Here is a 12023-nt window from a genome sequence, read left to right as displayed (position 1 = left end):
CTTCCATCCATCTACTCACCAGGAAAAAAGTCAACATCAATGCCAAGATAGAAGTTCTGTCCATGGCCTCTTTCATCTGGTGCACAGAAAGTTTGAGTGGGAGCTCTTTTTCCCACACCTTCACCTGAGGTGACTATCATTACTGAGGCATCCCTCTTGGGTTGGGGAGTTCATATGGATGATCATACTGCACAAGGCATCTGGACTCTTCGGGAGCCCAGGATGCATATCAATTTACTGGAAATTAAGAGCTGTCTGTTGGGCCTGCAATGCCTTCCTCCCACTTATCTGATCCCAACATATCCAGATAATGTCAGACAGTCTGTCTTCTATATAAACAAGCAAGGGGGAACAAAATTCCTCTCTCTGTGTGTCAAGCAAGTCAACCTCTTGAACTGCTATATCAGTTATCACATAACTCTTTCCACAGCATACTTACCAGGTGTACAGAACTCCATAGTAGACTGTCTCAGCAGACTTTTTTTTTTCATGGACCATGAATGGGAGAGTCAAGATTCATAGAATCATAGCTTCCATCCAGAACAAGGTCTTCATTCATTTGGTACCTTTTCACTTCGCAGGTGAAAATGTCTCCTGTATTGCTTCAGAGGATATCTAGGCAGGGCTCAAAGGGAGATGCCTTTCTGTTACCATGGAGGGATCACCTCAGGTATGCCTTCCCTCCCATCCCACTAATACAACAGGCCCCATGGAAAATCTGTCATGACAGGGTTCGAGTCATCCTCATCATGCCTAACTGCCTGAGAGAGTTCTGGTTCATGGACCTATTGAGATTTTCAACCCATTATCATCTGACATTTCTGGACCTGCTAATGCAACACAATAGCATGTTCAGGCACCCCAACCTGGGACTACTGTAACTCAAGGCCTGTTATTTAGATGGGCATCAGATGTAGAGCATTCATGTTCCAGAATGATTTGATCCATCTGCAACCAAACCAGGAAGGAGTCTACCAGGTGATGCTATTGAGCTAAGTGGAAGCGTTTCTCCTCTTGGTCACAACACCAGTTATCTCCAGAGTTCACTGAGATCCCTGCCATTTTAGAATATCTGCTTACCCTTAAGACATTGGGTCTTTCTATTAGTTCCATACGAGTTCATTTAGCAGCACTTAGCTTGGTCATTGATAGGGGGATGAAAAAGTACTATCTTCATTCATCTCATGATGACTAGATTCCTGATGGGACTTATTAGATTCTTCCCACCATTGGTGAAGCCAACACCTCAATGGGACCTCAGTTTTATTTTGTCTCTCACCAAATCTCCCTTTGAATCTTTAGTCTCATTTGTTGTCACATCTCTCAATAAAAGATGCTTTCCTAGTCACTATAGCATCAGCAAGAAGAGTCAGTGAGGTGGGAGCACTCATATCAGACCTGTCATATACTACCTTCCATAGAGAAATGGTATGTCTTTCCCCCACCTGAAATTCATCCCTAAAGTAATTTGAATTTCTCATGCCACTTACCATCCACTTACCAATATTTTTTCCAAAACTGCATGCCTCTGATGAGGAGAGACAGCTTTGTTCTCTAGATGTCTGAAGAACACTGGCTTTTTATCTACAAAGAACAAAAGCAATTAGACACTTCAATTATTTGTTTCCATTGAAGAGAGATCAATGGGTCAAACTATATCTGCGCAGAGAATTTCTAAATGGGTGTCTGGCTGCGTTGTCTTTTGCTACCAACTGGCCCGCATTCCTCCCCCGGAAGGGGAGAGGGCTCATTCCACCAGAGCGCAGGCAACCTCTGCTGCATCTCTGAGAGATTTACCTCTACTACAGATATGTAGAGCAGCTACCTGTAGCTACTTACACAACTTAACAAGACATTTGAGTCTGGCCAAGTCTTCTACACATACAGCGGTGGGAGCAGCAGTATTGCAGTCAGCCATCACTTCTGCATCCTTGCACCCTGCTCCAGTTTGACTGCTGCTTGCTAATCTCCCATGTGTGATATACACATAGGGACCATCACTGAAAGAAGAAATGGAGGTTACATAACTGGGGTTCTTCAAGATGTGTGGTCCCTATCTGTATTCCGCTAACCTCCCTCCTTCCTCTCTGCTGCAGATTATAACTCAGTTTGTAGTAAGAGAAGGAAATGGAGAGGTGCTGGTCTGCACTACCCCTCAGTTCAGAGCATGAGGAGATCTACTACATATGTATGGACCAATGGACACGGCTTGCTAAAAATCTCCAGCCCAGGTACATGATGTGCACGTGTGCCCATGTGTGTAAAATGGATATGGGTCAGACATCTTGAAGAACCTCCGGTTACAGGTTCCATTTTTGCCTATATTAAAACTTTCGGGTGGCCTTTTTCTTTGAACAGCTTGAGCACTCCCATGCTTTGTAGCAGAGATTTGGGAGGGTAGTGGCCTTTGTGTCAGCACATTCCATCCAGAATCTGGAATGGAATCCCAAAGATCTGTGAAACTCACTGGCAAAGTGTCCCATCACCTTCTAGTGCTGGTCACAAAGAGGTTGACAACCTATTATTACTATCAGTTACTTCATCTCCTTAAGTGGCAGAGGTCTGTGTGATGGATCTCAAGGTTCCAACACTGCTGATGAACCATTTGGTTGTCAATATGTGCCACATGATGGAATTTCTGCTTTTGTTTTTGTCTTCAGTTTGTGTGTAACTTCCTGGTTTTTGTTTTGTTTAATACTCTGTCTAAAAGAACATTATTAAGGTTGCTGAGTCAAAGACTCAAAAGTTAGGAAATTGCAGAATTAATTTGGCCCCTTTGTGTGTATGCAGAATGATATGGTCTTTAATTATATGATCACATATCATGTTTTTCCACAGGAACCCTGCCTCATTCAGTGCACAAGATGGATGGTGCTCACTTAATGAACAGCTATTCAATATTTTTTTTTCCCCATTGTTGAATGCATGGTCCCAGGCCTTATTCAAACCCTGCTCTGAAGACTGAATTAATTTCCTCAGAGGCTTTTCTATTGCGCTCATCACTATAGTATGTGTAAAATGGGAGCTGAGGCACAGAGAGACTAAGGCTAGAAGTATTCACTCGTTTTGAGTGCCCAACTTGAGAAGCCTGAGACTTGATTTTTTCAGAGTACTTAGTGTTATATAGCACTCTACGTGGTCCAAGCACAGCCCCTGTTGACTTCATTTACAGCTAAGAGTACTTAGCACTTCTGCAAATCAGACCCCAGGGTATCATGTTGGGCACCCAGAAAATGAGGAACACCTGTGAAAAGTTTGGTTTAAGTGAATTATCCAGGCTCACATTACAACTCTCTGTCAGAGGCAGGAATAGAAGACAGTTGTTCAGGGAAGCATTCGTCTGCTTTAAATCTGAGGCCATCCTTCTTGCAATCCTCTGCCCTCATTCACCGTCCAACTTCTGCAACAAATGCTTCAGAGGTCCTACAAACAACAGCCTCTTTTACTACATAACCCTGGTTCCTGTGCACTACTTTCCCTTTGCAGGGGATCTACCTGATGCTGGGGGACCAAAGAGGCAGGTGCACTGAATGAGGCAGGATTCTGTGGGGAAATAATAGTATGTGATCATGCAATTAAAGAGTGTATTGTACTGCATACACACATGGAGGATGAATTAGGGTTGCATAGGCTACTTTAATTCTAGCACTGTGAGTACCAGTTCCTCAGCTGGGATAAACTACTACAGTTTCACTGAAGTCCAGTGGGGCTTGGCTAATTTATACCAGTTGAGGATCTGGCCACATGCACTTACCACTCCATGGGAACTGCACTACCATGGTGTCTCCTATTTTAAGTATAGAAAGGTACCATAATTACTACAGGCACCTGGAGAGGTAAATATTGGGTTCTTCAAATGATGGTCCCTATTTGGATGCAGGGATGCTGCTCTGATAACACTGGTTCCCATCACCACAATACATCAGTGTTGTTTTTCATGGAACGTGGCTGACTTGGTTTATTTTTTTATCTGCTCTAGGTTCTTATTTGAAACTTTTGAGAGAATTAAGACCTAAATGGTTCCTCTGTTACCTGTAGGACTGAAATCAGTCTATTCTTCATTTGTATTAATCTTGAAGCTCTTCAAGCCCTACTAGTTGCTTGGATCTATATGCTGCTGTAACTTCTGTCAGTATTCTCCAACTATTTTGTTTCTACACTTTCCCATGGCTTTCAGAAAAGTATCTTCTGTTATATGATGTATCAGAGGGGTAGCCATGTTAGTCTGGTTCTGTAGAAGTAGCAAAGAATCCTGTGGCACCTTATAGACTAACAGACGTTTTGCAGCATGAGCTTTCGTGGGTGAATACCCACTTCTTCGGATGCAAGCAGCCGAAGTAGTGGGTATTCACCCACGAAAGCTCATGCTGCAAAACGTCTGTTAGTCTATAAGGTGCCACAGGATTCTTTGCTACTTCTGTTATATGATGTTTATATATAGATAATTCATGATGTCTGGACACTTTTCTTTTCATTTCTTTGGTTTACGTTTGGTTATCTTCAGCAATGATAAAGATGGTATACAGTAGCACCTTCATATCTGTGTGTCTCAAGTGCTTGACAACGTTTAATGAGCTTAGTCTCATAACACCTCTGTGAAGCAGACAAGTATATTATTATACCCACTGCTTATGTTAGGAAACCACAGGACTGAGAGACTAAGTGACTTTCTCTAGGTAACACATGAGTCAGTGGTGGAGATAGGTATACCCCAAGTAATCAATTCTAAGGGATAAATGTGACTGGTAAAAAAAAAAAAAAAAAAAAAAAACACCCAGGGCTGTTCTGATCCCTCCATGAAGATGCAGTCTATTTGTGGTTAAGACATAGGACTGGTTAAATTCCATTTCTAAGTGACATATGATGAAAGATACTCTCCTTTTCCCCATCTCAGCTATCACATACTTTGCGATATTCTCTGTTCTCACCTATCTGGAAATCAGGCACCTTTAAATGTGTCACAGGTTGGGTCACTCAAAATCACTAGCCATATTTTTTGAAAATCTTGGACCCAAACTTTATTTCCTGGCCACATTCTCATGGCCTGGGACAGGGTGCCAAATGTAATTACCCCTATTACATGACTTGGTCAGTGTCTCCTGACATCAGAAGTGATCACTGACATTTTATTTTTAAAATTGAATTTGGTCTCCAAAGTATTAACCAATGTTATGGTCTATCTCTGTATCTATGTCCATGGGCAGTGAGTATCATTCCCACCCCTAACCCAGCTGTGGCCCTCGCACACACTCCAGTCTGAGGCCCCGCCCTTGCTCTCCCTCTCCCCAGAAGCCGGTGGGGGCTCAGCTTGGGCCAGCAGCCTGGAGCTCGAGGCTTGGGCCATTGGGGGACTTGGGCTGGGGGGTGGCTTGGGCCGGCCAGCGGCCCAGGAGCAGCCAGGGGTGGCTTAGGGGTTGGGCCAGTGCTCGGGGCCAGCTGGTAGCCCGGGGGTTGGGACATTTTGACTGGGGCTTCTCTGGCCATGATGCGGGGTGGCAGAAGGGGTGAGGCAGGGCCTCAGATGGAAGGGGCAGGGCCGGGAGGTTAATGCACCACCTATGTCCATATCTGGACCAGATTAGTATAGTATCTTGAATCTTCTGAAAGCAATATTTTAGCTTTATACAAGCTTTTCAATGGGAAAGAGCTGTCCGGTTCCAATAATGGGCAAATTATATTGTTCTTCCATTAATATTCATGATGCTCCAAAGAACAAACATCTAAATTGTTTTCTTTATGATATCTAGCAGAGTATGATTAGCTAAGGAATGATTCACAAACACTTGAAGGTTTTCTTTTGCCACTAAATGCTAATATGACTCTGCTCCCCCCCGCCTTTTTAATCTGCCTACTCTGTTTTTTATAATAAATGAGGTTGCATATTGTGCACATTTTACAAAATGACAGAGTCATTGAATAGGAAAATTAACTCCAATACCTAGTGCAAAATGACATCCACATGTTGATATCTTTGCAGACTGCTGTGGGCTTGCAGGTTGGTGTGCAGGACAGACCGTGAGGTGCCTTTGCTCCTCTACACAGTTGTGAGTCAGAAGCCCCATTACCCCTCTTCCTTACTTTCAGCAGCACATTGACATTTTATTATACGAGTCCTTGCCCTCACTGAAGGAAGCAAGCTGGTAAAAACGGGGGGTCAGTGGGAAGGGGAATCAAGACAGAATGAAGGCCCTCTTGCACTGGCCTGTGGAAAAGGAGAAGTATGCTGGTGGCCGTGGGAAGCATTTAGCTCCATTCTAATAAATAAATTTGTTAGTTTCTAAGGTGCCACTAGGACTCCTAGTTTTAAAAGATACTTAATATTCATGATACTGAATGGTGATTGGAAGAGAAGTGACGAATATGTAATTTGAACGTGTAATAAAATGTGGTAGCATGTAAGGGGTAGTCAGAGTTTCATAGGAGAAATCCATCATGACCCTCTGATGCTCCTGCTCCTTACTGTTTTCTGCATGTCCATTGTTCTTATTTTCAAAGTAATTGTATTGGAAAGGAATGCTTTTGGTTAAAATAAAGGTTTGAATTAATAACCTGAGTGTCTTGGACCCAAGTGTGTCCATTCTCACCCAACGACCCACACCACCACCATTACCAAGGAGCAGCACTGGAGAGACTGAAGCTAGCTGAGGTACACTCTTTCTAGTGTTGCTCCTGGGGTATTGTAACTCGACACTGCCCCCTACTCAGGGTCTGGCTTAATAGGCACAATCAAGCCCTAAGAAAGAATCATAAGGGCAGAATCTCTGCTTTACAGCCTATTTGTGTTGCTTAGCTGGTAAATAAACCGGCAGGAAGCTCTCCTGTGACCAAAACAAATTCTGCTAGGCAAGCGGGCTGCAGCTGCGCCCTGTGCCCGTGCATCTTCACTCACAGCCCAGCATAGAGGCTATGTGAATGGGTTGGGGGTCATGTGGCAGACCAGAGTTCCACTGTGCCAAGCCTATACCAATGGTGCAATTTAGAGCAGCCTGGAGCTTTCTCTAAGTGTAATCAAGGTTGGAGCTGGACTGAGACTCAAACAGCTATAACCAGCTTCTCTCTCACCTCCACCTTCTGCAGAGTGTGGAGCTTAGGCACAGGAAAAAATCTTGCCCAGAAGTTCTAAATCAACATCTGGCTCTGAGTACAGCCATGCTACCCCATGTTGCCAATGCCCATTCAAACCAGTTGGCTTTATAGTATGTCCCAGAAGGTCTGCAAATTTGGGTTATTTCAGCCCTTGGAGATGCAGAGCATTCCAAAGGGAAGGGGTCTGTACAGACAGCACTCTGCCAGCAGCCCCTTCAGTTTTATCAGGAGAGGGATACAGTTCAAGAGCTTCTGTTGATCTCTTCCCCATGCCATGCTGCCACACTTGCAATCAGATTAAGCAGCTTTGAGACTGAGGTCCCCGTATACCAAATAGTGTTAAATAGATTGAGGTCCCTGTATACCAAATACTGTCATCATAGTAGGCCTTAGGGAGCTTGTCTTTACATTGACTCCTGCTGAGAGAGACGAATGGACAGATGTCAGTTGGAACTTTGCCTGAATGAGGATTGAGTGAGGGTTTGTGTGTGGGGAGTGGGGCATCAGATACTTAGGGGCACAGGGCATGTTAGAAGCTGTGTCCGCCCCCTGCGTCAGCAGAAGGCTCATGACTGTCAGGCATTGAAATAAGAGGCATTGAAATAATTGCTTGGAGCCAATGGATGCTTTATTTGTGATGTAAAACATAATTGATGGGTGGGCACAAAGAGGTGAAGCAATTCTGAGGACTAGCTTAGAAATGTAGAAAGAATGATTTTTATAGCAGCAGATGTAATATTTGGGGTGGAGGAGGTATGGAAGAACACTGAGATGGAGGCTGAAAGATGCTTTTTATGTTGCATGAAACCATTTGGCAAGGAACCAAACCTACGTGTGCGTGTGTTTCTTTTAAAGAGGTAAGTAGGGATCTATAGAAACAGAAATCGTGAACGGGTTGCTTGTATGGGAATGAGGTCAAAACCAGTTATTTGAATATGCTAATTAGGCAACTCTAGCAGCACATCTGTAAGCCAGGATGGACAAGCAGGCCGTAGTTTCTCATCAATAGGGCAAGAAACAGTGTTGGGAGGTGAATGGGGGAACAGGGGAAATGTGAAGATGTAATAGCAGTGGACCATTGAAACGCATCCTTGTGAGCTAAACCAACTCTGAAGATTGCAGTGTAAGTAGCTGGATAAATCTGTGCAAGCATTGATGTGATGGGTGCTGTTCAGGGCAGAGACCGTCTTCAGCTGGTGCTCATAATCATCATGGCAAATCCCAAAAGGATGTAGCCTCTTTGCAGGTCAAGCACACCCCCTGCAACCATCTTCAGGTCAGTCCTTAAGATGGTCGGGCTGGACAGTCAGTCTATGTCCATCATTGGAAATCAGATCATGCCACTGAAGCTTTCAGTGCCCGTAGTGTTGCCATCCACGTAGCGACACTCCTTGATCAACGCACACTATTGTTGCATGCTGCTGCAATTGAAATACTTAATCTAAACATGGGGGTGATGATTTGTTAAGCATCAGGGGGTCACTTCTTCTCCATGGCGCTCTCGTTTATTCCTCTCCCATACTTTTATTAAGAAGACCAAAGCATCTGCAAAGAGGCAGTTGCTCTGCCTCTGCCCCATCCCCCCAGGGACTGCTGCACACTGCAGTGTGGGGAGCCGCTTGAGACACTGACTCCACTGCCACCGACAAGGGGGCTCATTTGTCCTTTGAACTGTTGCTAAAAATAAGATAAAAGTAGTGAAATTGCGCTAGCTCTCTCCAGGCTCTTTTACAGATCAAATTAGCAGGATGAGCTGAGCATCTTGCCACGGTAGTCATTCTGTCCCCATTTGTTTTTCTCCCCTGGTTAGTAACATGAACTGAACTTTATTTTGAGTGATGCTAGAAGAATATGCATCTCAGAATTGGCAAGGAACATGCCAAACAATACTTCTTTTAAAGTATTTTTGGAACAGGTATCCCAGAATTAGCACTGGAGTCACCATTTCTCAGTCTGTTCAGCTACAGTTTGGCAATTTTTTTTTTACAGTCAATCAGAAGTGATGTGGGGGAGGGGGAACATGGGGGTCATGTGCCCCACCCTGATTTCTACCAGGTTGGGAGTCAGGCTGAGTGTGGCTGAGGGGGATGTGCCTGGGAAAGGCACCAGCATCTAGTGCTCCCGCTGAGCACCACTAGGAGGCGCCCGGAGCAGGGAAGAGAGACTGGGCTGGCAGCGCAGCTTCACCAGAGTGGGAATAAGGAAGCCCGCTGAGTCCTGTCCCTTCCTTGCTTGCAGTCGCAGTTACCGATGCTTGGCAGTAGGTGGCTGAAGCCTGCTCTGGCCTGCACCACTCCCACAGTGATGGGAGAAGTGGGAAAGGAGCTGTGAGAGGAGTGGGGGCAAAGTGGTGCCAGCTTGGAGCAGGTCTGGGAAGTGTGGGGGGAATGGGACCAGAGGTGATGCGTGGGGTAGTCACGTGCCCCCCCCAAACCTTTAATTGGTCCCCCCCCACTATCAAGAGTCATGTGTTGCTTCTGCAGAAATAAAGAATATTAATATCTTCCAGGCCAAATGGTCAGCCCCAACCTCCAATTCTATGCTCTTGCATTCATCTGCACATACCCATTTTGCTGATGCAAAGAGTCATTTCTGCCCATCCGTCAAGCCCAGCTACTCATTTTTCGCCTTATCCTGAAAGGTGCTGAGCACTGAAAACTGGGAAAGGGCCCAGTTCAAGACAACTGGAGTTTGGCCATTGGCCTCAATTGGTAAAAGAGACATTGGGTGTGTTGGCTTCAATGGGAGGTGTGTTTGCTCAGTCCTGTGCAGGATTAGTCCATTTCTGTGTACAAATAGCATTATATGTCTACAAAATGGGTGCAAGTCCAGTTTAGTAAGGGGAAAAACTGGGTGTGCAAAACTGGAGGTCAATTGACCCTCCCTATATTTACTATTACCCTTACTAAATCTTAAGGGGTGTTTTTAATCTTTAGATCATGATCTTAAAAAGTACTCTGGATGGGTTCTGTGGCATAGCAAAATTTGAGAAATTCTGAAATTAGACTATTTCTGAAGCCAACTGGAAATACATTCTTGCATTTGCTCATTTTTGTTATTCAAAAAAGGTCTATATCTATATATGAGTGTAGCTTGTAGCTTTGTGAAAAGCATCAGTAATATGACCTGCCATCCATTTCTCTTGCTGATTTTTTTCTCAACCCCCCCTGTTTAAAACTCCATGACAGAAGTGCTGTATAAGAACATTTAGCTTCAATACTCAGTGTGAACCACTTATTTTAACTGTATTTTTAAAATGTTCCCATCCATATAGTCTACTTATTTTATTTAAAATTATAAACATGCTTAAAAGGGTGCCTATTCATGTGCTGTAGGTGTCCTTAATGTGCATAGCTTAAAAGTGCATACTAAACACAGCATTCCGAACTGACCTACCACAAATTCCCCACCTACCCTCTCAAACAATTCTACATCCTTACAATTAAAGTTATAATTCTCCATTTTCAAATGCCAGGGGGGAGAGGGGGACAGGGAAGGAACCTTGCATGTCCTGAAGGTCATCTGATTTGAGGCTATTTCAGACCAAGGCTCTAGAGACAAAAGTATGTGAAAAGCCAGATTTCCAAAAGAGCTCAAGATCTGTTTTGTTTTGTTTTCATTCGCAGCTGGGGCTAGGTTTTTTTTTTTTCTTTTCAAAAGTGTGAAGTACCCAATAGCAATCATTATGACATTCATGGCCTACATTTTCAAAAGAGCATGCTGAGTTCTTTTGAAAATCTGACTCTAAACAATATTGTTATCAGCTGGTTAAACCATATGTGATGAGTTTAAAACTTTGTTGAGATTGATAAGTGTGAACACACCCATCAATTTAATAGCTGTGAAGATAGCCTCACCCAGGAGTTTTGGAATGGGTGCATGGATGGGCTTTGTTGTATATTGTTCGGGTAAGGGTGGGCTGCTTTACACTTAAAAGGCTGCATGGATGCAGTTGCAGCGCTTAAGGGAAGACTCTCCCTACACCGCCAGGAGAGCTTCTCCTGTTGGCATAGTTACTCCACCTCACTGAGAGGTGGTAGAAGCTCTCCAGTTGACATAGCACTGCCTACATGGGGAGGGGAGCCTAGGGTGGTATAATTATGTTGCTTAGGGATGTGGAATTCACCTGAGCAACATGGATATACCAATATAGGTCTGTAGTGTAAACCTGGCCAGTGTGCAGGTGAGGGAAGGCAGAATAGAGAGAACCAGAGAGACACAGATAGCTTGAAGGAGCAACAAAATGAAAGCATGATGTATGACCCTGCAAGAAGCCTGAGGAGAGGTTTTTTTGGGTCCGGGGTGCAGGCTGAAAAGTGTGTTCTGGAGGCTCTGAACAAATAACCTGTTTCCTGCTATTTGATTCCTTCTGTGTTTGGAGGCACAGGACTTTGTAAATTCTTTGTAAATAAACAAAACTGCATTTAACACTCCCTCTCCCCGCCCAAAAGACTCACCACTTTCTTCTAATGGGGGCGGGGGGAAACTACTGGACCATGAATTTTTGGCTAGCAGCTCAGGTGAAAACGAGTAACAATACCATATTTTACCAAAATAGATCTTCCTGTATCTCTTCCCAGTAAAAGGAGTTATTGATTTCAAAACTGACATAGCAAAGCAAATTCTGGAGCTCTAAATCACAGGAAAATGAGAAACCTGCACTATGCTAGAAACCTGCACTATGAAGTGGTAAAGAGCCTTTACCAGGTGGCTCATTGTGACTTCCATTTTTGCATATCACACTTGTTTTTTTTCCAATTTTGGTATCGATATATTGCTTACTTATTAAATGAGCAAATACAAGACTGTTCCTACATGCAATCAGTGAGTGTGTAATGACCACTATCACTGATCATTCTATTCTGGTCCTGTTCTAAAGCGGTCAGTTAAAATCATTACAAAGAAGCCAAAATCAGCTTGGAAGAAGCCCTGGGAGA

The sequence above is a fragment of the Mauremys reevesii genome, linkage group 4, assembly GCF_016161935.1.
Source record: "Mauremys reevesii isolate NIE-2019 linkage group 4, ASM1616193v1, whole genome shotgun sequence".
Taxonomy (NCBI): Eukaryota; Metazoa; Chordata; order Testudines; family Geoemydidae; genus Mauremys; species Mauremys reevesii.
This window is presented reverse-complemented; position numbering follows the sequence as displayed.